This window comes from Salvelinus sp. IW2-2015, linkage group LG22 (assembly GCF_002910315.2).
Source record: "Salvelinus sp. IW2-2015 linkage group LG22, ASM291031v2, whole genome shotgun sequence".
Taxonomy (NCBI): domain Eukaryota; kingdom Metazoa; phylum Chordata; class Actinopteri; order Salmoniformes; family Salmonidae; genus Salvelinus; species Salvelinus sp. IW2-2015.
Genome location: NC_036862.1, coordinates 18,705,238 through 18,728,000, shown reverse-complemented (window position 1 = coordinate 18,728,000; position 22,763 = coordinate 18,705,238). Strand labels below are relative to the sequence as shown.

The following is a 22,763-nucleotide window of genomic DNA, read 5'->3' as shown; positions in this document are numbered from 1 at the left end:
CTCAGTGATGTGTTCTGTTGAATTTGGCCCAAACATAACGTTTTGTATTCAGGACATAACGTTTATTTCTTTGCGCATTTTTTTGCAGTTTTATTTTAGTACCTTATTGCAAAGAGGATGCATGATTTTGTATATTTATATTATGTACAGGCTTCCTGCTTATCACTATTTATGTTAGTATTGTGGAGTAACTACAATTTTGTTGATCCATCTTCAGTTATCTCCTATCACAGCCATTAAACTCTGTAACCTTGTATAAAGTCACCATTGCCCTCATGGTGAAATCCCTGAGTGGTTTCCTTCCTCTCCGGCAACTGAGTTAGGAAGGACGCCTGTATCTTTGTAGTGACTGGGTGTATTGATACACCATCCAACTTCACCATGCTCAAAGGGATATTCAATGTCTGCTTTTTTTATTTTTACCAAAAGGTGCCCTTCTTTGTGCAAGTCATTGGAAAACTTCCCTGGTGTTTGTGGTTGAATCTGTGTTTGAAATTCACCTCTCGACGAAAGGAACTTACAGGTAATTGTATGTGTGGGGTAGAGTGGTAAGGTAGTCAATCAAAAATGATATTATTGAACAGACAGTCAGTCCATGCAACTTATTATGTGACTTTTTAAGGAAATGTTTACTCCTTAACTTATTTAGGCTTGTCACAACAAAGGGGTTGAATACTTGACTCAAGCTTACTTGATATTTCAGCTTTTCATTTTCCATTCATTTGTAAACATTTCTAAAATCTTAATTCCACTTTCACATTATGGTGTATTGTGTATAGGCCAGTGACACAAAATCTCAATTTAATACATTTCAAGACAGTAAGAAAATCAGAGGAGGAGAAAGGGATTGAACCTTGGTCTCTGGCAGGGAGTTGTATGTGACTTATGACGACGAGTGTTACAACACAGCTCTGCATGACTAGCATCCTGTTTAATTCTCAAACTGTGATTGGAGTGTATGTAACTGTAACAGTAGAGCAAAAACTGGTAAGCAGAGACACTGTGTCAATTGTATTTGTTATTCAAAATATGAATATTATTGAACTACTATTATTGAACTATGTTCTGCTCAATGTCCATCACAGCCACAGGTAACAATGTTTTTCCATGGTGATGCCTATGGTATTAAACACTTTGAAGAGTAATACTGTGGCAATAATGCAACAGTCTAAATACTTATGTAAATACTTATGAAAATGTGATATTTCAGTTTTTCTTTTTAATACATTTGTAAAAATGTCTAAAAACCTGTTTTTGCGTTGACGTTATGGGGCATTCTGTGTAGATTGATGTCGGGAATTTTTTTTTAAATACATTTTCAAATAAGACTGCAACGTAACAAAATGTGGAGAAAGTCAAGGGGTTTCAGTACTTTCCGAATGCACTGTACATAGCACAAACTCCTGGAAGGTTAATGAGAGACTTAATATTGTTGCCTGCCCAGCCCATTGATGATGTTACATGCTTCTTCTACATTGTAGAGTACCAGACTATAGGGTCCCCACATATACTGTACATTGTTTTAACAGGATCATAGGCCACTAACACAGCCTGTTCAATAACATAACATTAAGGATGTGTTTGGTAGGGAATCAGTAGTTTTCCTCTTGTCATGTCAGGGGCGGCAGGTAGCCTAGTGGTTAGAGCGTTGGGCCAGTAACCGAAAGGTTGTTGGATTGAAGCCCCGAGCTGACAAGGTAAAAATCTGTCGTTCTGCCCCTGAGTAAGGCAGTTAACCCACTGTTCCCCAGGCGCTGAATACGTTGATGTCGATTATGGCAGCCCCCTGCACCTCTCTGATTCAGAGGGGTTGGGTTAAATGCAGAAGACACATTTCAGTTCAATACAGTCAGTTGGACAACAAGTCACTCAAATATCATCTGAAAACACATAAGACATGTTCCCCAATGATGAAAGGGGGGCCTGAGTGAAAAAGTTTGGGAACCACCACTACACTGTATAACAATATTATAAAACTTAAAATAATTAGTGGCCTAATTCTGCTGTCCTGGTTGTATTCTTCATCCCTATCTCCTAATTCTGCTGTCCTGGTTGTATTCTTCATCCCTATCTCCCTGAGTCTGCGACTGCAATTTTGTGGTAATGTTGTATTGTGACACCTACTCTGTAATCAAACTTGTCTGTTCAAATTCTACACGAAAATAACATATGAAGTCTTGTTGTAACTGCTTCCTTTGGTAATATTTCATACCATATACTATATATGCAAGAATTCTATAAATATATATTCTAAAGAGACAAAACGGAAAGTATTTTACACCAGCACATCACATATAGCCTCTTTGCTGAACCTCTCCTTTGGCTGTTTATTTGTGATTCTACAAGATAGATACGATACTGCACATAGTTCACCTATACTTCACACTTTTTTATTTGTTTATTTCTTAATATGTCCACCACTTTTTAATCCTATTATGTATGGCGTTAGGATTATTAAAATTAGGCAGGCTTGTAAAAAGGAACTAGGCCTTAACCCTAAAACATAACCTGAATGATAATTTTTGAAATATTAATTATTATTATTTTTAGCATTTGTGGTTGCCATTATTGACTGTACAAATAGGTGTCATTTTGGCATAGTTTCTCCATTTCCAAAATATTTAGAGAGAAGGGTTAACCTTTTGTCAATATGGGGGCGCTGTTTTCACTTTGTAAAAAATCATTCCCAAATTAAACTGCCTCGTACTCAATTCTTGCTCGTACAATGGGGTGTCTAATGGGGTGTCTAATGAAGAGAAATATCCAATCAGGATTTTTCTTTGGTGGTCTACCCAGAGAGACCACCAAAGAAGAAATCCTGATTGGATATTTCTCTTCATTAGACACCCCATTAGACACCCCATTAGACACCCCATTATTCCTGATTATTATTTGACCATGCTTGTCATTTATGAACATTTTGAAAATCTTGGCTCTCTCTAATTTTCTCCTTCTCTCTTTCTTTCTCTCGGAGGACCTGGGCCCTAGGACCATGCGTCGGGACTGCCGCCCGTGGTGACTCCTTGCTGTCCCCAGTCCGCCTGGCCTTGCTGCTATTCCAGTTTCAGCTGTTCTGCCTGCGGTTATGGAACCGCCACCTGTCCCAGACCTGTTGTTTTTCAACTCTTGATGATCGGCTATGAAAAGCCAACTGAAAATTATTCATGATTATTATTTGACCATGCTTGTCACTTATGAACATTTTTGAACATCTTGGCATAGTTCTGTTATAATCTCCACCCGGCACAGCCAGAAGAGGACTGGCCACCCCTCATAGCCTGGTTCCTCTCTAGGTTTCTTCCTAGGTTTTGGCCTTTCTAGGGAGTTTTTCCTAGCCACCGTGCTTCTACACCTGCATTACTAGCTGTTTGGGGTTTTAGGCTGGGTGTCTGTACAGCACTTCGAGATATTAGCTGATGTACGAAGGGCTATATAAAATAAAATTGATTGATTGATTGATTCATTCATTATTAACCCTTGTCTTTGAAAAACGCAACAAAAGAAACTGAAGAGATGAAATCAGAAGATCATTAAAATGATCGAAAATATGAAATAAAATAATAAAAACTCATCTTTAGGCCTAAGGACAAATTTGGAACAAAAAAAAAACTCCAGGGGAGTTGACACGTCGATGTCTAGGAAGTAGGTGATTGCTGAACAGAGTAAAGATGCTTCCCTCTCCCCTCTTTTTGCTGAGATACGTCCAGAGGAGGGGTTTGAAGAAGTCTGTGTGGATTTGTTTGACGGAGGAAATAGCGTTGCCACGCCGCTTCTGGCAAAGACGATTGGCCCATTGTATCTCAAATTGCTGTTCCAGTTACCCTTCAACAAGAGATAATTAGGTTGGCTCACTATGGTAGTATGGCAGGCCTTCTTGGGGTCAACAAGACCTATGACCGTATCTTGTGTAACTTATTCTGGCCTGGACTGAAACAAGATGTTGTGGTTCATTGTAAATCATGTTGCGCTTGCCAGCTGATGGTTAAACCAAACTGTGACAGTGGTACCTTTGCAGCCTACATTTACTTTCAGCGTGGTTCTGCTGGACTGTGTTGGTTCTTTGCCCAAAGCAAGGAGTGGTAACCAATTTCTACTGACCATCATGTGAGCTGACACTTGTGTCCCTGAGTCTATTCCACTGAGGAACATCACGGCTCCCAGTATTTTTAAGGCCTTTGTGAAATTATTTTCAATGCTACAGCTGTTGTGTATTACCCATTGCCCCTCTAGTGTATATCACTAAGAGACTCAAAGTGCTTTTGAAGTCTATGTTGAGTACAAGAAAGACTGGGATGAAGGGGTGCCTCTGGCACAATTTGCAGCATGAGAGGTTGTTCAGGAGTCTTTTGATTTCAGTCCAATTGAGCTCGTGTTTTGACATCATGTCAGACATCCTTTGAGCTTGTTAAGAGAGGTTGTTGCAGGACAACATCTCAAACGTGAAAACAAACCTGTTGGAGCATGTGAGCACCAGTGAGTTTGCCAGTGAATATCTGGAGAAAATGAAAGTTTGGTACRATCTAAAGGCATTCGATGTGGGTGACCAAGTCCTGGTTTTGTTGCTTGTTCGGTTGTCATGGTTGCAAGCTCGCTTTTCAGGCCCTTACACCATAGAGAATAAATTTGATAATCTGGATTACCTCATCACCACACCGGAGCGCAGAAAGAACCCTGCTGTGTCATGTCAACATGTTGAAGTCATACTTCTCCCGTTGCAATCACTCAGTGGGAACCGGTAGTGATCCTCTGCATGTGGTCAATGCAGTCACTGTTGTCTATAGACTTTCTCGAGCACGAGGAAAGCCCAATACACCAACGTCCCGTGGGACGGTTAAGTTACTCAGCAATTCTGGAAACCGTTGATGGCTCTGTGGCACACCTGTCTTCTGAGGAAAAAGGCGACGTGGCTGCACAGCTTTTCAAATATCAGGGTTTATTGTCAGATGTGCCAACTCAGACAAATGTACTTGAAGTGGAGGACCTGTTGGACTGTGAATTCTTAGGATTTTTTTTAGCACTTAATGTGTTCAATCAAATTTCAACCAATCAAATTCATTTATAAAGCCCTTCTTACATCAGATGATATCTCAAAGTGCTGTACAAAACCCCAGCCTAAAACCCTAAACAGCAAGCAATGCAGGTGTAGAAGCACAGTGGCTAGGAAAAACTCCCTAGAAAGGCCAAAACCTAGGAAGAAACCTAGAGAGGAACCAGGCTATGAGGGGTGCCATATCACAATCTCCTTCAATAATGGCAGGAATGGAGCAGATCTTTATTCCAGTGAGATTGCTAAGGCAAACACCGCCATGTTTAGTTTTGCCCAACCTAGATCGAGGCACAGACACGGTCTCAATGGGGATAGCTGAGCTGACTACACTGACTGTGCTAGTGGCAGGCTCCACTAAGCTGGCAGGCTGGCTAACAGCCTGCTGCCTAGCCTGCACCCTATCTCATTGTGGAGCTAGGGGACTTGGAGCCCTGTCTATGTTCGTAGATAAGATGAAAGCACCCCTCCAGCTAGGATGGAGTCCGTCCCTCCTCAACAGTCCAGGCTTGGTCCTGTTTGTGGGTGTGTCCCAGAAAGAGAGAGCCAATTATCTACAAATTCTATCTTTTGGGAGGGGCAGAAAATAGTTTTCAACCAGCGATTGAGTTGTGAGACTCTGCTATATAGCTCATCACTCCCCCTAACTGGGAGGGGACCAGAGACAATTACGCGATGCCGACACATCTTTCTAGCTGATTTACACGCTGAAGCAATGTTGCGCTTGGTGACCTCTGACTGTTTCATCCTAACATCGTTGGTGCCGACGTGGATAACAATATCCCTATACTCTCTACACTCGCCAGTTTTAGCTTTAGCCAGCACCATCTTCATATTAGCCTTAACGTCGGTAGCCTTGCCCCCGGTAAACAGTGTATGATCGCTGGATGATTCGTTTTAAGTCTAATACTGCGGGTAATGGAGTCGCCAATGACTAGGGTTTTCAATTTGTCAGAGCTAATGGTGGGAGGCTTCGGCATCTCAGACCCCGTAACGGGAGGATTAGAGACCGGAGAAGGCTCGGCCTCTGACTCCGACCCGTTGCTTAATGGGAAGAACCGGTTGAAGGTTTCTGTCGGCTGAATGAGCAACACCGGTTGAGCATTCCTACAGCATTTCCTTCCAGAAGCCATGAGAAAACTATCCGGCTGTGGGGACTGTGTGAGGGGATTTAAACTACTATCTGTACTTACTGATGGCATAGACGCTGTTTCATCCTTTCCTACACTTAAATTACCCTTGCCTAATGATTGTGTCTGAAGCTGGGCTTGCAGCACAGCTATCCTCGCCATAAGGCGATCGTTCTCCTGTATATTATGAGTACAGCGACTGCAATTAGAAGGCATCATGTGAATGTTACTACTTAGCTTCGGCTGGTGGAGGTCATAACGTACCACGTCCAGATAAAGCGTCCGAAAAAGTTGAGCGAGGTGAAAAACTAAAAATATAAACGGTAATTAAAAGGTAAAAAACGTAAAGTTGGCAGGTAGCAAAGTAAGGTTAGCAACAAACCACACAGCAGCACATAAACAAGTCTACAAGTTATGCCCGGAAATGACGTTGTCAAACAATAGCTGTGATAAATGTGGGAACATCTAAACAAGGTTCTCTCCCAAGTGCTTGTACTGTAAGGGCACAGATGACAAATAGGTAGGATTCCAGTTGAGATAGTTAAATAACGCTGATTCACATAGAGCAGGAACATCACCGCACAATGTATTAGGCCCTTTCAGGTATGGCTTGACTATTGTTTTAACCAAAAGTATGTGTGGTTCTGAAAATGGGGAAATTAAGTACAATAGTAAATCTCATCAGTTGGAGATCGCCCAGCATGCTTCTACTCCACAGCACAAGTGTGCAGAGCTACAGCTCTCCTATGATGAACTAATATTTATTCTCCATAGCCTTTTGTACATGTAATACCCTTGTTAGAACCAAGTATTGAGTTTATTCTTGTTAGAACCAAATATTGAGTTTATTCTTGTTAGAACCAAGTATTGAGTTTATTTGTTATAATTAATTGGTATTAGATTTTAAAAGGTGATTGAATTTCTCCCGAATTGTAATGTTGTTAATGCATTTCTTTTTTCTTTTTTTTACCCCCTTTTCTCCCCAATTTCGTGGTATCCAATTGTTAGTAATTACTATCTTGTCTCATCGCTACAACTCCCGTACGGGCTCGGGAGAGACGAAGGTCAAAAGCCATGCGTCCTCCTACCGAGTTTTGAAGGGAAATACCGATTTTWATTTATAAGAGAGTTGTTATAATTTTGATAAGAAAGACTTAGTAAAGACTGAAGCTAACATCTCATTGTGGAGGTATTTGACAGCCTTGAGGTTAGCCTAGCATCTTGTGACACCGAGAGAGAATTGCTTGGGAAAGATTAACGAGTTCATGTTCCCATGGGATATCGGTTACTGCTAAAGAGTACTGTCTGCATTGATAGCTGTGCTTGCTGTGGATCTTGTGAGGAAACCTGCACAGAACTGCCATACTTCACTGAGGGAATATCTACGAGTAGTGAGTAACCACAACGGTGGGGTGCTTTTGGACTTTATGTGTGTCGTCATTTTTTTTTTAGCTCCAATGCGCGCCAAAGGGTTAAAATGTTTATTTCTTTGATGTGGTGCTTTGAAAATGTAATAATACACATTTTGAACCTTATGTATGTTGCCTAGGTGGAGTCATTTACTGTTTCAATTTAATGCATGGGAAACTATATCCTTTTACAATAACAAAACTCTCTAATCATTCCATCTGAAGTTAATACCCTATTTGTCATCACACTAGATAGTTTACAATAGGGATTCTTATTGGAGATGTCCTTCTCACCTAACATCCCATGCTGCTGAGATACTCTATGTAAGTTAATATCGTGAGAGTCAAATTCGAGCCTGGTGAGAGGGTTACATACAGTACTGGAGTCTGTAGAATAAAACTCTCTGAGTAGGTGTGTCCAAAATGTTGACTGGTACTGTGTGTGTGTATATACACTGCTCAAAAAATGAAGGGAACACTAAAATAACACATCCTAGATCTGAATGAATGAAATATTCTTATTAAATACTTTTTTCTTTACATAGTTGAATGTGCTGACAACAAAATCACACAAAAATGATCAATGGAAATCAAATTTATCAACCCATGGAGGTCTGGATTTGGAGTCACAATCAAAATTAAAGTGGAAAACCACACTACAGGCTGATCCAACTTTGATGTAATGTCCTTAAAACAAGTCAAAATGAGGCTCAGTAGTGTGTGTGGCCTCCACATGCCTGTATGACTCCCTACAAACGCCTGGGCATGCTCCTGATGGGTGGCGGATGGTCTCCTGAGGGATCTCCTCCCAGACCTGGACTAAAGCATCCGCCAACTCCTGGACAGTCTGTGGTGCAACGTGGCGTTGGTGGATGGAGCGAGACATGATGGCCCAGATGTGCTCAATTGGATTCAGGTCTGGGGAACGGGGCGGGCCAGTCCATTAGCATCAATGCCTTCCTCTTGCAGGAACTGCTGACACACTCAGCCACATAGGGTCTAGCATTGTCTTGCATTAGGAGGAACCCAGGGCCAACCGCACCAGCATATGGCTCACAAGGGGTCTGGGGATCTCATTCGGTACCTAATGGCAGTCAGCTACCTCTGGCGAGCACATGGAGGGCTGTGCGGCCCCCAAAGAAATGCCACCCCACACCATGACTGACCCACCGCCAAACCGGGCATAGCTGGAGGATGTTGCAGGCAGCAGAACGGTCTTCCACGGCGTCTCCAGACTCTGTCCGTCTGTTACATGTGCTCATGTGCTTCAGTGTGAACCTGCTTTCATCTGTGAAGAGCACAGGGCGGCCAGTGGCGAATTTGCCAATCTAGGTGTTCTCGTGGCAAATGCAAACGTCCTGCACGGTGTTGGGCTGTAAGCACAACCCCACCTGTGGACGTCGGGGCCCTCATACCACCCTCATGCAGTCTGTTTCTGACCGTTTGAGCAGACACATGCACATTTGTGGCCTGCTGGAGGTCATTTTGCAGGGCTCTGGAGTGCTCACCTGCTTCCTCCTTGCACAAAAGCCGGAGGTAGCGGTCCTGCTGCTGGGTTGTTGCCCTCCTAGCGTGCCTCCTCCACGTTCCTGATGTACTGCCTGTCTCCTGGTAGCGGCCTCCATTTGCTCTGGACACTACGCTGACAGACACGCAACCTTCTTGCCACAGCTCGCATGATGTGCCCATCCGGATTGAGCTGCACTACTTGAGCACCTTGTGTGGGTTTTAGTGACCCGTCTCATGACTACCACTAGAGTGAAAGCACGCCAGCATTCAAAAGTGAACAAAACATTCAGCCAGGAAGCATAGGAACTGAGGAAATGGTCTGTGGTCACCACCTGCAGAACCACTCCTTTATTGGGGGGTGTCTTGCTAAGTGCCTCTAATTTCCACCTGTTGTCTATTCCATTTGCACAACAGCATGGTGAAATTTATTGGTCAATCAGTGTTGCTTCCTAAGTGGACAGTTTGATTTCACAGAAGTGTGATTGACTTGGAGTTACATTGTGTTGTTGAAGTGTTCCCTTTATTTTTTTAGCAGTGTATATTTGTGGCAGACCAGGGGGTGGGTCAAGGTTTACACAGATCAGACACGGACAGAGTATGATTAGCTCGGTTTCAAGGTGTTATATTAAATAATAAATCAAAAGAAAAGATAGGTCTCCCATGGAGACCCTATCTGGACTCCGGGTGTTTCTGTATCCTGTCGGGCACACAAAACTCCCTCGTCTTAGCTCGGGTAACCGTCTCCAACTACACGTAAGTCACCTTACTTCCCCAGTCCTCCCCTGTGTGCTGCCCTTCTGGCAGCTTATCGGCTTGTACAGCTGGTGAGCAATCAGCCCTGATTACTCACCAATCCCCAATCCGCCCCAATTAGTCCTGGGCGGAGAGCCCGTCGAGACCTGGCACGTCCAGCAGATGAACCATCGCCTCGTGATGTTACTCTGTCGTCACCAGGCCTCGTCGAGGCTCCCCTGTGGCTGACCTGCTGTACGCCCACCCCCCCCCCCCCCGTAGCTCTGTCGGGGAGGGGACTGGCGTCAGTGCGACGTACATCTCCCTTCTCATAGGGCATCCGGTTTCCATGCTTCGTCCCTGACCTGTGCACAACAGAAAAAGAGAAGCGTTGAAGGGACAAGAACTACCTGGTGACCCAATCGTTTGTGTCCTTTCCCCTGGCCATCCAGACCAGGGGAGCATGGTCCGTGACCAGGGTGAAGTGGGTTCTGAACAGGTAATACTTGAGAGTGTTTAGCGCACACTTCACCGCTAGACACTAGACTCTTTTTCAACAATGGAGTACTTTTTTTCTCTAGGAACCAGCTTTCTGCTGATGTACATGAAGGGGGGCTCCTCCCCATCGTGTATCTGGGACAGAACGGCGCCTAGTCCCGTATCACAGGCATCCGTCTGGACAAACATCGGCACCTGGAAATCGGACTTTACGAGAATCGGATGGGAGCACAGCGCTTCCTTCAGGCGGCTGAACRCYGCTTCTGTCTCGTTCGTTCATTTCACTGTTTTCGGGAGGAGGGCCCTGGTTAGATCGGTGTGGGGGGCAGCTATAGCCGCAAAGTTGGGGATAAATCGGYTGTAGTATCCTGCCAGTCCCAGGAAGGACTTGACCTGTGTGTTGGTGCGTGGAACGGGCCAGTCACGCACCGCGTGAACCTTCCTCTTCTGGGGCTTGACGATCCCCCGTCCGATCAAATACCCCAGGTATTCCACCTCCTCGAAGCCTAGTTTGCACTTCTTGGGGTTCGCGGTCAACCCGGCTTGTCTGAGCACGTCCAGCACCGCCTGGAGRCGCGTCAGGTGCTCTTCCCAACCTTGGCTGTGGATGATGATATCATCCAGATAGGCCGCTGCGTACTGCTGGTCGAAGCACTCTGTTCATCAGTCGCTGGAATGTGGGCGGGGCTMCGTGTAGACCGAACGGGAGCACCCGGTACTGATACAACCCGTCTGGTGTCGAAAACGCCGTCTTCCCCCGGGAGGAGGCTGCCAACGGTACCTGCCAATATCCTTTGGTCAGGTCAAGGGTGCTGATGTACCGGGCCTTTCCCAATCGGTCGATGAGCTCGTCCACCCTCGGCATGGGATATGCGTCGAACTAGCTGATGTCGTTCACCCCCCGGAAATCGTTACAGAAGCGGAGGCTACCGTCCGGTTTGGGCACCAACACGATGGGGCTGCACCATGCACTGTGGGACTCTTCAAAGACCCCCATCCTCAGCATAGCCTCCACTTCCTGTTTCATGGCCTTCCTTCGGGCCTCCGGAATCCGATATGGCCTCTTTCTTACCATTTCGCCGGGCCAGGTATGGATGTGGTATTCAATGAGKGTCGTGCGGCCCGGCTTCTCGGAGAACACCGCYGTGTTCCGATCGACAAGCTCCCTGAGATCTTGCTTCTGGGCCGGGTCAAGGTCCTCATTGCTCRGGACCACCACTGGTCCCTTTGGCGTCCTGTGTCCCGACCATAACACRGCCAAGGCTGGTCTCAGTTCTTCCCATCCTGATCGATGACCTTCCGCAGCATCTGTTTGAGCGTTTTATTAAAGCCCGTCTGCGGGTGAAAAACGGAGGTCCGGATCTGCTTGATCTGYAGGATACACAACTCTTTCATGAGGCAGGACATAAACTCCATACCTTGGTCTGTCAAGATCTCGTTCGGTATGCCCACCCGGCTAAAGAGGTGGAACAGCTCCCGGGCGATTCCCTTGGATACCGCCGCCCGTAGTGGAATGGCCTCGGGATACCGGGTGGCATAATCTACTATCACCAGGATGTACCGGTGTCCTCTGGCTGTTTTTACCATGGGTCCCACTATGTCCATGGCGATGCGTTCAAAGGGCACCCCGATGATCGGTAGGGGGACCAATGGGCTTTGGAAGTGGGCTTTCTGGGGCCATGAGTTGACACTCCGGGCAGCTGCGACAGTAGTCTTCCACGGCCCTCCTCATCCCGGGCGATCCGTTCCCGGGTCTTCTCCATTCTCAGGTGCGCCCCCAACAGGTGGGTGTGGGCCAACTGAAGAGTGGTTCCCACGTACCGTCGGGGCAGCAACAATACCTCTCGAAGTTCCCCCTGTTGGCGTGACACCTGATACAAAAGGTTATTCTTCATTTGGAAATGGGGGTATTGCCAGTCAGTCACCCCCGGAAGTAGCTGTCCATCCACCGCTATCACTTGGGCGCGGCGGCTTTCAAGTTCAGATCCTCCCACTGGGCTGTCCCGAATTGTCCCCTCAGTTGGCCCCCAGCGGGGATCTCGACTGGCCCCTCGAAATCGAGGAGGGGGAGGATGGGCTCCTCCTCCAGGGGTTCCCCAGGGGGTTCGGGTTCCGGCGCCCCCTCCGACTCTGGAGCCGTAGACACATGCTGTTAACCGGTTGCTTCCGGGCCGCACAGGCTATTGGTCGTCCCCCGGTCTCTTCTTCGGCCAGCTTGTACCTTCGTACGAACAGTCAGGAACATCCATTGTCATATTTGTAAGCAACTGCAGTGTATTTTTGGTCTTGTTTTTAGGTTATTGTCTTCATAAAGTATTTACACCCCTTGACTTTTTCCACATTTTGTTGTGKTACAGCCTGAATTTAAAATTTATGAAATTGAGATTGTGTCACTGGCCTACACACAATACCCCATAATGTCAAAGTGGAAATATGTTTTTAGAATTTGTAGAAATGAATACAAAATGTAAAGTTTAAATGTCTTGAGTCAATAAATCTTCAACCCCTTTGTTATGGCATGCCTACATAAATCAGGAGTAAAAATATGCTTAACAAGTTAAATAATAAATTGCATGGATTTAATCTGTGTGCAAAAATAGTGTTTAGAAAGACGTTTTAATGACTAACTGTTCTCTGTACCCCACACATACAATTATCTGTAAGGTTCCTCAGTCGAGCAGTGAATTTCAAACAAAGATTCAACCTCAAAGACCAGGGAGGTTTTCCAATGCCTCGCAAAGAAGGGCACCTATTGGTAGACAGGGTTGGGGAGTAACGGATTACGTGYAATTACATGAAAACGAACTATAATCCATTACGTTACCAGCTAAAATATTGTAATCAGATTACAGATACTTTTGAAAACCTAGATGATTACTGCGATGATTACTTTTAATTCAGAAAGKATGTTACCAAAAAATTATCTTTGACACTTCTTTATTTTCTCAATGACATTCAAATCAGCATTGAAAAAACGTGCAAGTTTAAATTTGTTCAAAGTGAGCAAGTCTGACCATAATTCAGACCACTATGATATGTGTTTGATKGATCGTGTGAAGAGAGCAGGAATAGGCATTTGTAGGCTACAGTCCAAGCTATGTCTTTCAATGGTGCGACTACTGCATCCAAAGATTATCCAATTTGAATAAAYSCTTGGAGGTAAGGATGACAGCAGGGGTGTAGTCTACGGTGATACGGATATCACTTATTATTGATATCTACATAGCACATTAATGTGAATGCCACTGCTRCTCTCTCATTTARCTRTTTGCGCCTCACAAATTGTGGTTGTTGTGGATGGCTGTTCACAAATCTAAATGTGTATTTGAACCCGATAATGGTTGAATTCAAGAAGTTTAAACTGCCTATCAATCATTGTTTTTGAAACCAGTGGACAGCCAATGAAAAATGTGCTCTTGCAACAGCTACATAGTGCRGATCCCAGCCTATGGAATAAAGTGAGGCTTTTAATTCTGACWGACTTTGGTTTGTAATGTAAAGATATAATTTAATCGTATTATTATATGTAGTAGAAAGCGAYGGGTTAGAAGAAGCCTGCATAACCAACCGATAAAGATACAATTTAACATCCGTATATGGCCAGCTATGTAAACTTTAAAACTGATTTATCCTGCAGTAGATGTTGTTCAATTGGTAACATACATTTTTGTCTTCTTCTAATGCCTCTTAAGGAGAAAGTAATCTAAAAGTAACTGAATGTAATCAGATTACGTTACTGAGTTTGTGTAATCCAAACATTACGTTGCTGATTACCATTTTTGAGGTAACTAGTAACTGTAACGGATTACATTAAGAAAGTAACCTACTCAACCCTGTTGGTAGATGAGTAGTTGTGAAGTTACTATTACTCTTTGGATGGTGTATCAATAATAAATATTTTTAAATGATGTGCAAATATTGTACAATCCAGGTGTGCAAAACTCTTAGAGACTTACCCTGAAACACTCACAGCTGCAAATCCTAAAACATAAGCTAAACATGAGTGTGACCTTTTCTGTCATGATTGTTCGATTTTTGTGATGTGACTTGTGTGTTTTGTTACTTGTAGTTGCAATAATGAATGGGGCTGAGGATGGTGGAAATCAGACATGTAAAACATTTTCTAATTTGTGAAATATTGTCATACATTTTACTCAATTGCTGATCTATCGCTCAAATAACTTACTTAAAAAATCTCCTCGTCTACAAAGCCCTAAAAGGCATCGGACCACCCTACCTGTCAGACCTACTCTCCCCTTTGAACCTCTACACACCCTAAATTCAAGCCACACCAAAGCTCCATGTCCCCAGGATCTGGCTCCACCCAATGGAGGACCATTTCTTTTGCATTCAGACTGAAGCTAGCAAGGTAACTCCTCAACAGTACCCAGATACATGCCTTCAGTGTTCGGGAACAAGACTAATGGACGGAGTACAAGACCCAGAAGAAGACGTCCTAGAATAAAAAACATTCTCAATGGAGAATCTCCATTGACGGTATATTTTAGTCCAGGTTGTAGATTTAATCTGGGTCCAGGCAACCATCCCTTTGTCAGACTACCAAGCTAGAGTGTCACCACACATACATTGTTTTAATAGGATCATAKGCCACTAACACAGCCTGTTCAATAACATAACATTAAGGATGTGTATTCTTCTGATGTGCTGCACTATCCTAATAAACTTCTCTCTTTATTTAAGAATGTACCTCTGACCATGTGTACTGTAACAGCTTTGCTTCCGTTCTTCTACTTGCTATATTTCTATAGAATTGAATAAAGCCTTTGAACCTCCTGGAGGGCCTGTGTTACAAAATGGTATCTGTTTCTCTATATAGTTTCCAAGTATTGGTGATCATTTGCATATCACACCGAATGGCGCAGCGGTCTAAGACACTGCATCCCAGTGCAAGAGGTGTCACTGCAGTACCTGGTTTRAATCCAGGCTGTATCACATCTGGCCATGATTGGGAGTCCCATATGGCAGCGCCAAGCGTCGTCCGTGTTTGGCCTTCATTGTAAATAAGAATTTGTTCTTAACTGACTTGCCTAGTTAAATTTTAAAAATGGCAGGCTTTTTTTATAAAGTATAAAAATCAAGTGAGGAGCTTAGTTTAAGCAGTTCATCATGGATTAGAATTCGTTGGTCTAAATTTTGGATTTAGCATACTTTACATGTAATCAATTGATTTAGCGTTTTAATGTAATAACTAATATGAGTGCAGGATACAAAGTATAGTATTGTTTGATGTTATCAGGAGAATGAAAATACATCTATATTGGTTAGTATAGATGTGGACAAATCTATCACTGTAATAGGAACAGGTCAAGGAATTATCCATTTAGTTTGTCTGTTTGTGAATTCATTGTTTTAACTTATATGTAAGCTACATTTCTATAGAGGATTGTTTACTCTTCTTCATACATTGACAGCTCATCTTTACCGTTTCCCATATCCAAGTAGAACTATACTCACTTCAAGGTCTTTAGGCTTGTTGCATACGGTGATATCAGACAATAGAAGTATTTCTACTTTGCTGCAGTAACTGTATTATATTTTGTCATAATTTTTGCCATTGCTTTGCTTATAGGAATTTTCTGCATTGAAAAATACCTTCATGAACACATGTATCTGTTTCTATGYGCTTGGTTTGTTAATCAGTTGTATGGGAGCACTGGTTTGTTTCCTGCTCTCATGTTTTACTTACTCTCTGACACACATGATATTTCCCTTCTTTATTGTTATCTCCAGATTTATGTGTTGTGCACATACGCTATAACATAATTTAGTAATTTAGCAGTTATGTCCTGTGACCGGTACATTTCTATTTGTTATCCTCTATKGTATAACAATATTATGACACCAAAAATAATTTGTGGCTTAATTCTGCTGTCCTGGTTGTATTATTTTTTCATTAACGCCATCATTATCTCCCTGAGTTTGCGACTACAATTTTGTTTGTAACGTTCTAGACAATGTATTGTGATAACTACTCGGTAGTCAAGCTTGCCTGTCCAAATACTATGCTGAATAACATATCGGGTCTTGTTGCCACTTTGGTTTCTTTGTCTTGTATTATATTTCCTACCATATACTCATATGTAAAACTTCTACAAATATGTTTAAAGTCTTCAAAAGAGACAAAACAGAAAGCATTTCACACTTGTACACCACCGCCTCTTTGCTGAACTTCTCATTTGGATGTTTATTTGCGATTCTACAAGGCAGATATGATACTACACATCTTCCACCTATACTTTACACTTTCTTATTAGTTTATTTTCGAATATGTCTTGCACTTTTTAATATTATTATGTATAGTGTTAGGATGGTTAAAATCAGGCACGCTTGTAAAAAAGGTACTAGGCCTTTAACCTTAAACATAACCGGATTGTAATTTTTTGGTAATATTGAATTATGTGTTTTGTTACTTATATTTGCTGGAATTGACTGTAAAAATACATGGCATTTTGGCATAATTTCTCTGTAGCCCAACATCTTTTAAGAAATTACATCAAGTTAATTACAGTTTGATTGGTTAATAAGTTGYGACTTGCTTGTCATAAACTCAAAATACAGTGCCTATAATGAATGTTTACACACCCTTGCACAGTTTTCACATTTTGCCTAAAATTTCAATCGAAAAGGGATTACATTGAGATTTTCACCCACTCATCTACACAACTACTCTACATTTTCAAAGTGAAAGAAAAATGTGACATTTTCTGACATGAATAAAAGACATAAAAAAACAAGTCTTGATTGCAAAGGTCTTCAAGCCCCTTGTATGTTCGGGAGCAAGAAAAAGTCTGACTTATTTCCATTGTGGTCCCTATAGTCCATAGAACAAAAACATTACATTACATAGATACAGACACATTACATACATACAGGCATTAACTTTTTTTCTATTGTTCGATCATTAGCTAGCTAGCACACCGCAATGATGGTGTGTGTTTTCTGTGTCAATTATCAAGACAGAGTGGCATACTTTGTTACCAGGTAGGTCCTCTATCTGAGTTTGGGGAGTATGGACGATGTCACAGGGTCCCCAGAATATCAATTGCCTGGAACTCATGACCGTGTACTTAGCGCTCAGGCGCCTCCTCTTGCATTTGTCGGGCCGGCAGGTGCTGGTCAGATCCGACAACATGACGACGGTGGCATACATCAACAGAAAGGGGGGGGACTCGGTCACTCCACCTCCTACTGTGGAGCCATACACATTCGCTCTCACTTTGGGTGGTGCATGTTCACGGTTGCCTCAACTCTGGTGCAGAGATGCTATCCAGAGGGGCCCTCTTCCACAGGATTGGAGACTACACCCCTGGGTGGCTGCCCAGTTCAGAATGGCCGACATAGATCTTTACCCATTGCACGAAAACACACACTGTCGTCTATTTTTATCGATGGGTGTCCCGATTGCCCTGTTGGGAAGGGAATCTTTGGTGCAACAGTGTCCTCTGACCCTCTTTTGCACGTTTGCGCCAGTCGCTCTGACTCATTATCATTAATTATTGTGGCTCCGTTGGCTCAAGTAACTTGGTTAGTGGAGATCATTTGCCTTTTAGGTAGGGCCCGTGGTAACTCCCATTGCACAGCGACCTGTTGACCAAGGTGCACGGACAGGTTTGGCACGAGAGGCCAGAGATTTGATTGGCCTGGCCCCTGTGAGGGCCAATCTGCTGGCTAGGGGTTTACTTCTGAATGTTATTTCAACCATTCAGTCTGCAAGGGTGCCCTCCATGAGAGGGCTGTATGCATATAAGTGGCAACCGTTTGAGCTTTGGTGCCAAGATAAAGGACTTGTTCCTTTTCAGTGCTCTGTGAATGACATCCTTATGTTTTTACAGGAGATTTTATAGCAGGAACAAGCATTCTCCACGTTAAAAGTATACATGGCTGCTAGCTCAGCATGTCATGTGGGGATTAATGGAGCCTCACTGGGGGCTCACCCTCTGATGGTGCGGTTCCTGAAAGGTTTACATTGTCTCAGACCCGTATCTAAACCTTTTGTGCCCACATGGGACTTGGCACTGGTTTTGGAGGCGCTGTGTGCAGCTTTGGCCTCGGCTAAACATGTTGTGAACCTTCAAGTGTTATCTGTACACCCTTCCTGTATTCAGTTTTCCCCGGGCAACTCTGAGGTGACATTGCGTCCAAATGCGGCCTTCTCCCCGAAAGTCATGGCTATGTCCTACAGGTCCTTAGCTTTTGAGCTATTTCCTTTTTCACTTCATCCATTTGCTTCTGGAGAGCAACAGAGGTTAAATACCTTGTGTCCGGTGCAAGCTTTACGCACATACATTGAATGGACCCTTGATATCCGGTTATGTGAACAGCTTTTTGTCTGTTTTGCTAATCCAGCTCGTGGCAGGGCGCTCTCTAAGCAGCATCTCTCCAACTGGATTGTAGAGGTTATCTCCCTGGCATATAGCAGCAAGGGGCAGGGGTTACCTAGCGGTGTATGCGTCCACTCCACCAGGGGTCTGGCGGTGTCTTGTTTAATAAAGGGTTGACTATAGGAGATATTTGTGCTGCGGCGAGTTGGGCATCACCACACACTTTTGTGAGGGTTTATTACTTGGATGTCACTGCTCCCAGTATAGCACACTGAGTGCTTACGGCTGGTAAAAGAGATAGTCACTAGGCAGCGCGCCGTGATCACAATGCCCAGACTGCCTCATCTGGTTATTGTGTAAATAGTGTTTTTGTTTTGCTGGTCTTATTATTAAATGCTTTGTGTCACATGTTGTGTCTGTGCTGGTTCTGTTCTTTTTGGGACTTTTTTAGTTTGATAGAATTTAGGCTATTGAAGGTTTTTGGTCTCTCTTAAGGCCTACGTTTGATAGTCACAGCTTGCCACTGCGTTTTAGCACATTCTTCTGACGTTGCGTCATGGTCCCCTGGATGTTTTGTCTAGTTCCATTTTTGTCCCAGGATTTTCCAGAGGACAGTTTTAGGACAATCCTCGGACGTTGTTTCATGGTCGCTTGGAGGTTTTCCTGTAGTTCCTGGTTTGTCATGGGGATGTCACCTGATAGTCGCAAAGAAACGTTTTCTACCCAGGGCACGCGTACCCTAGTAGCATTACACATCAACCCTTGTTACTGTTGCCAAGCTCATCAAGTCCCTGATTAGTGAACCACTGGTCCATTCACAGCTCTTTGTTTTTTGGCAATGTTAGGGACACCCACACATTGCTTTTACCATACAATTTTTTCAACGTACATATTTGACATACATGATTACATTGTGCATGTTCAGTTATACAGTAATATTCAAATGTCCTAGTAGGTGGTGAGCCCCAGGAGGAAGTCCACTGTGTGCAGCTCACCCTGCACTAACATAAATAACATTAGCATGTCTACCTCTGCTAAGCTTCCCAGTAAAGCAATAAAAACAATCAAGCATCCCAGAAAAGTGCTAGAAAAAGCCCACATTAATATATGTAGTTTAAAAAAACAAAGTTCATGAAATCAATCATTTGCTAGTAACAGACATTCATATTCTGACAATCTCTGAAACTAACTTAGATAATATCTTTGATGATACAGTGGTGTCACACCCTGATCTGTTTCACCTGTCGTGTGCTTGTCTCCACCCCCCTCCAGGTGTCGCCCATTTACCCCATTATCCCCTGTGCATTTATGCATGTGTTTTGTGTTTGTCTGGTTCTCTGTTGCCAGTTTGTTTTGTCTCGTCAAGCCTACCAGGTTTTTCCCCGTACTCCTGTTTCTCGTTAGTTCTTGTTTTTTAGTTCTGCCAGTTTTTGATCATTCTGCCTGCCCTGGCCCTGAGCCTGCCTGCCGTTCTGTACCTTTTCGCACTGCCCTGGATTACTGACCCCTGCCTGCCCTGACCCTGAGCCTGCCTGCCCTTCTGTACCTTACGGACTCTGCCCTGGATTACTGACCTCTACCTGCCCTTGACCTGTCATTTGCCTGCCCCCTGTTTTGTAAATAAACATTTGTTATTTCGAGAGAGGAGAGGATCTCATGTTAAATAGTGTTGAAGTAATGTGGCTACAGTTTCATCTGCCTCACCTAAAGCCCATTCTGGTGAGAAGCTGCTATAGACCACCAAGTGCTAACAGTCAGTATCTGGATGACATGTGTGAAATGCTTGATAATGTATGTGATATCAACAGAGAGAGABATTTTCTGGGTGATTTAAATATTGACTGGCTTTCATCAGGCTGCCCACTCAAGCGAAAGCTTCAAACTGTAACTAGCGCCTGCAACCTGGTTCAGGTTATCAGTCAACCTACCAGAGTAGTTACAAACAGCACATATTTACTAATGCTGGAGAAATTTGCTTTAATGCAGTATACATATCCATCGGATGTCGTGATTACAATATAGTAGCCATATCTAGGAAAACCAAAGTTCCAAAGGCTGGGCCTAATATAGTGTATAAGAGGTCATACAATAAGTTTTGTAGTGATTCCTATGTTGTTGATATAAAGAATATGTGTTGGTCCGTGGTGTTTAATGAAGAGCGACCAGACGCTGCACTTGACACATTAATGAAATTGCTTATCCCAGTTACTAATAAGATTGCACCCATTAAGAAAATGACTGGAAAAATTGTTACATCTCTGTGGATTGATGAGTAATTGAGTAATTGTATGGTTGAGAGGGATGAGGCAAAAAGAATGGCAAATAAGTCTGGCTGCACAACTCATTGGCAAACGTAACGCAAATCGAGAAATCGTGACTAAACTGAAAGRAAAGAAGCAACTACACTCTGAAACAAAGCTAAATGACATAAAGAATGATAGTAAAACATTTTGGAGCACCTTAAATTCAATTTTGGGCAAAAAGGCAAACTCAGCTCCATCATTTATTGAATCAGATGACTCATTAATCACAAAATCCACTGATATTGCCAACTACTTTAATTATTTTTTCATTGTCAAGATTAGCAAACTTAGGCATAACATGCCAGCAACAAACACTGACACTACTTATCCAAGTATATCTGACCAAATTATGGAAGACAAACATTGTCATTTTAAATTCTGTAAAGTGAGTGTGGAAGAGGTGAAAAAATTATTGTTGTCTATGAACAATGACAAGCAACCGGGGTCTGACAACTTTGATTGTCACGCACTGGCCTTAGTATTCTTTGTTTTCTTTATTATTTTAGTTAGGTCAGGGTGTGACATGGGGAATGTTTGTGTTTTGTCGTTTTGGGTGGTTATAATGTAAAGGGGGTGTTGGGTTTAGTGTATGAGTTTGTGTTGAGTGAATGTTTCTAGGTATGTCTATGGTTGAGTGAATGTTTCTAGGTATGTCTATGGTTGCCTGAGTGGTTCTCAATCAGAGACAGATGTCTTTCATTTGTCTCTGATTGGGAGCCATATTTAAGGCAGCCATAGGCATCATGCATTTGTGGGTAATTGTCTATGTCTGTGTCGATGTTGCATGTTTGCACTTAGTCTTTGATAGCTTCACGTTCGTCTGTTTGTTTTGTTTCATTGTCCTTCTTCTAATAAAGAGAAGATGTATTTTCCACACGCTGCGCCTTGGTCTTCTCTCTCTTCACTAGACGATCGTGACATTGATGAAAAATTACTGAGGAAAATAGCGGACAATATTGCCACTCCTATTTGCCATATCTTCAATTTAAGCATACTAGAAAGTGTGTGCCTTTAGGCCTGGAGGGAAGCAAAAGTCATTCCGCTACGTAAGAATAGTAGTAAAGCCCCCTTTACTGGCTCAAACAGCTGACCAATCAGCCTGTTACCAACCCTTGGTAGAGTTTTGGAAAATAATGTTTGACCAGATACAATGCTATTTTACAGTAAACAAATAGTCAACAGACTTTCAACACGCTTATAGGGAAGGACATTCAACAAGCACTTACACAAATGGCTGATGATTGGCTGAGAGAAATTGATGATATAAAGATTATGGGGGCTGTTTTGTTAGACTTCAGTGCGGCTTTTGACATTATCGATATTAGTCTGCCACTGGAAAATCTAATGTTTATGGATTTACACAGTCTGCTATATTGTGGATAAAGAGTTACCTGTCTAGAAGAACACAGAGGGTGTTCTTCAATGGAAGCCTCTCTTACATAATCCAGGTAGAATCAGGAATTCCTGAGGGCAGCTGTCTAGGCCCCTTACTTTTTTCAATCTTTACTGAGTTAAGCCAGTGTGTCTATGTATATGGATGACTCAARACTATACACTACRTCTACTAAAGCGACTAAAATGACTGCAACACTTAACAAAGAGCTGCAGTTAGTTTCAGAATGGGTGGCAAGGAATAAGTTAGTCCTAAATATTTCAAAAACTAAAAGCATTTTATTTGGGACAAATCATTCACTAAACCCAAACCTCAACTAAATCTTGTCATGAATAATGTGGAAATTGAGCACGTTGAGGGGAATAAACTGCTTGGAGTAACCCTGGATTGTTATCTGTCATGG

At 43.0% G+C, this 22,763-nt stretch overlaps 1 pseudogene; it reads left to right on the top strand.

The window, feature by feature from the left end:
- The first annotated feature begins 11,925 nt into the window (after window positions 1-11,925).
- Window positions 11,926-18,468, top strand: LOC111949791 (olfactory receptor 2A25-like; annotated as a pseudogene).
- The last annotated feature ends 4,295 nt before the right edge of the window (window positions 18,469-22,763 follow it).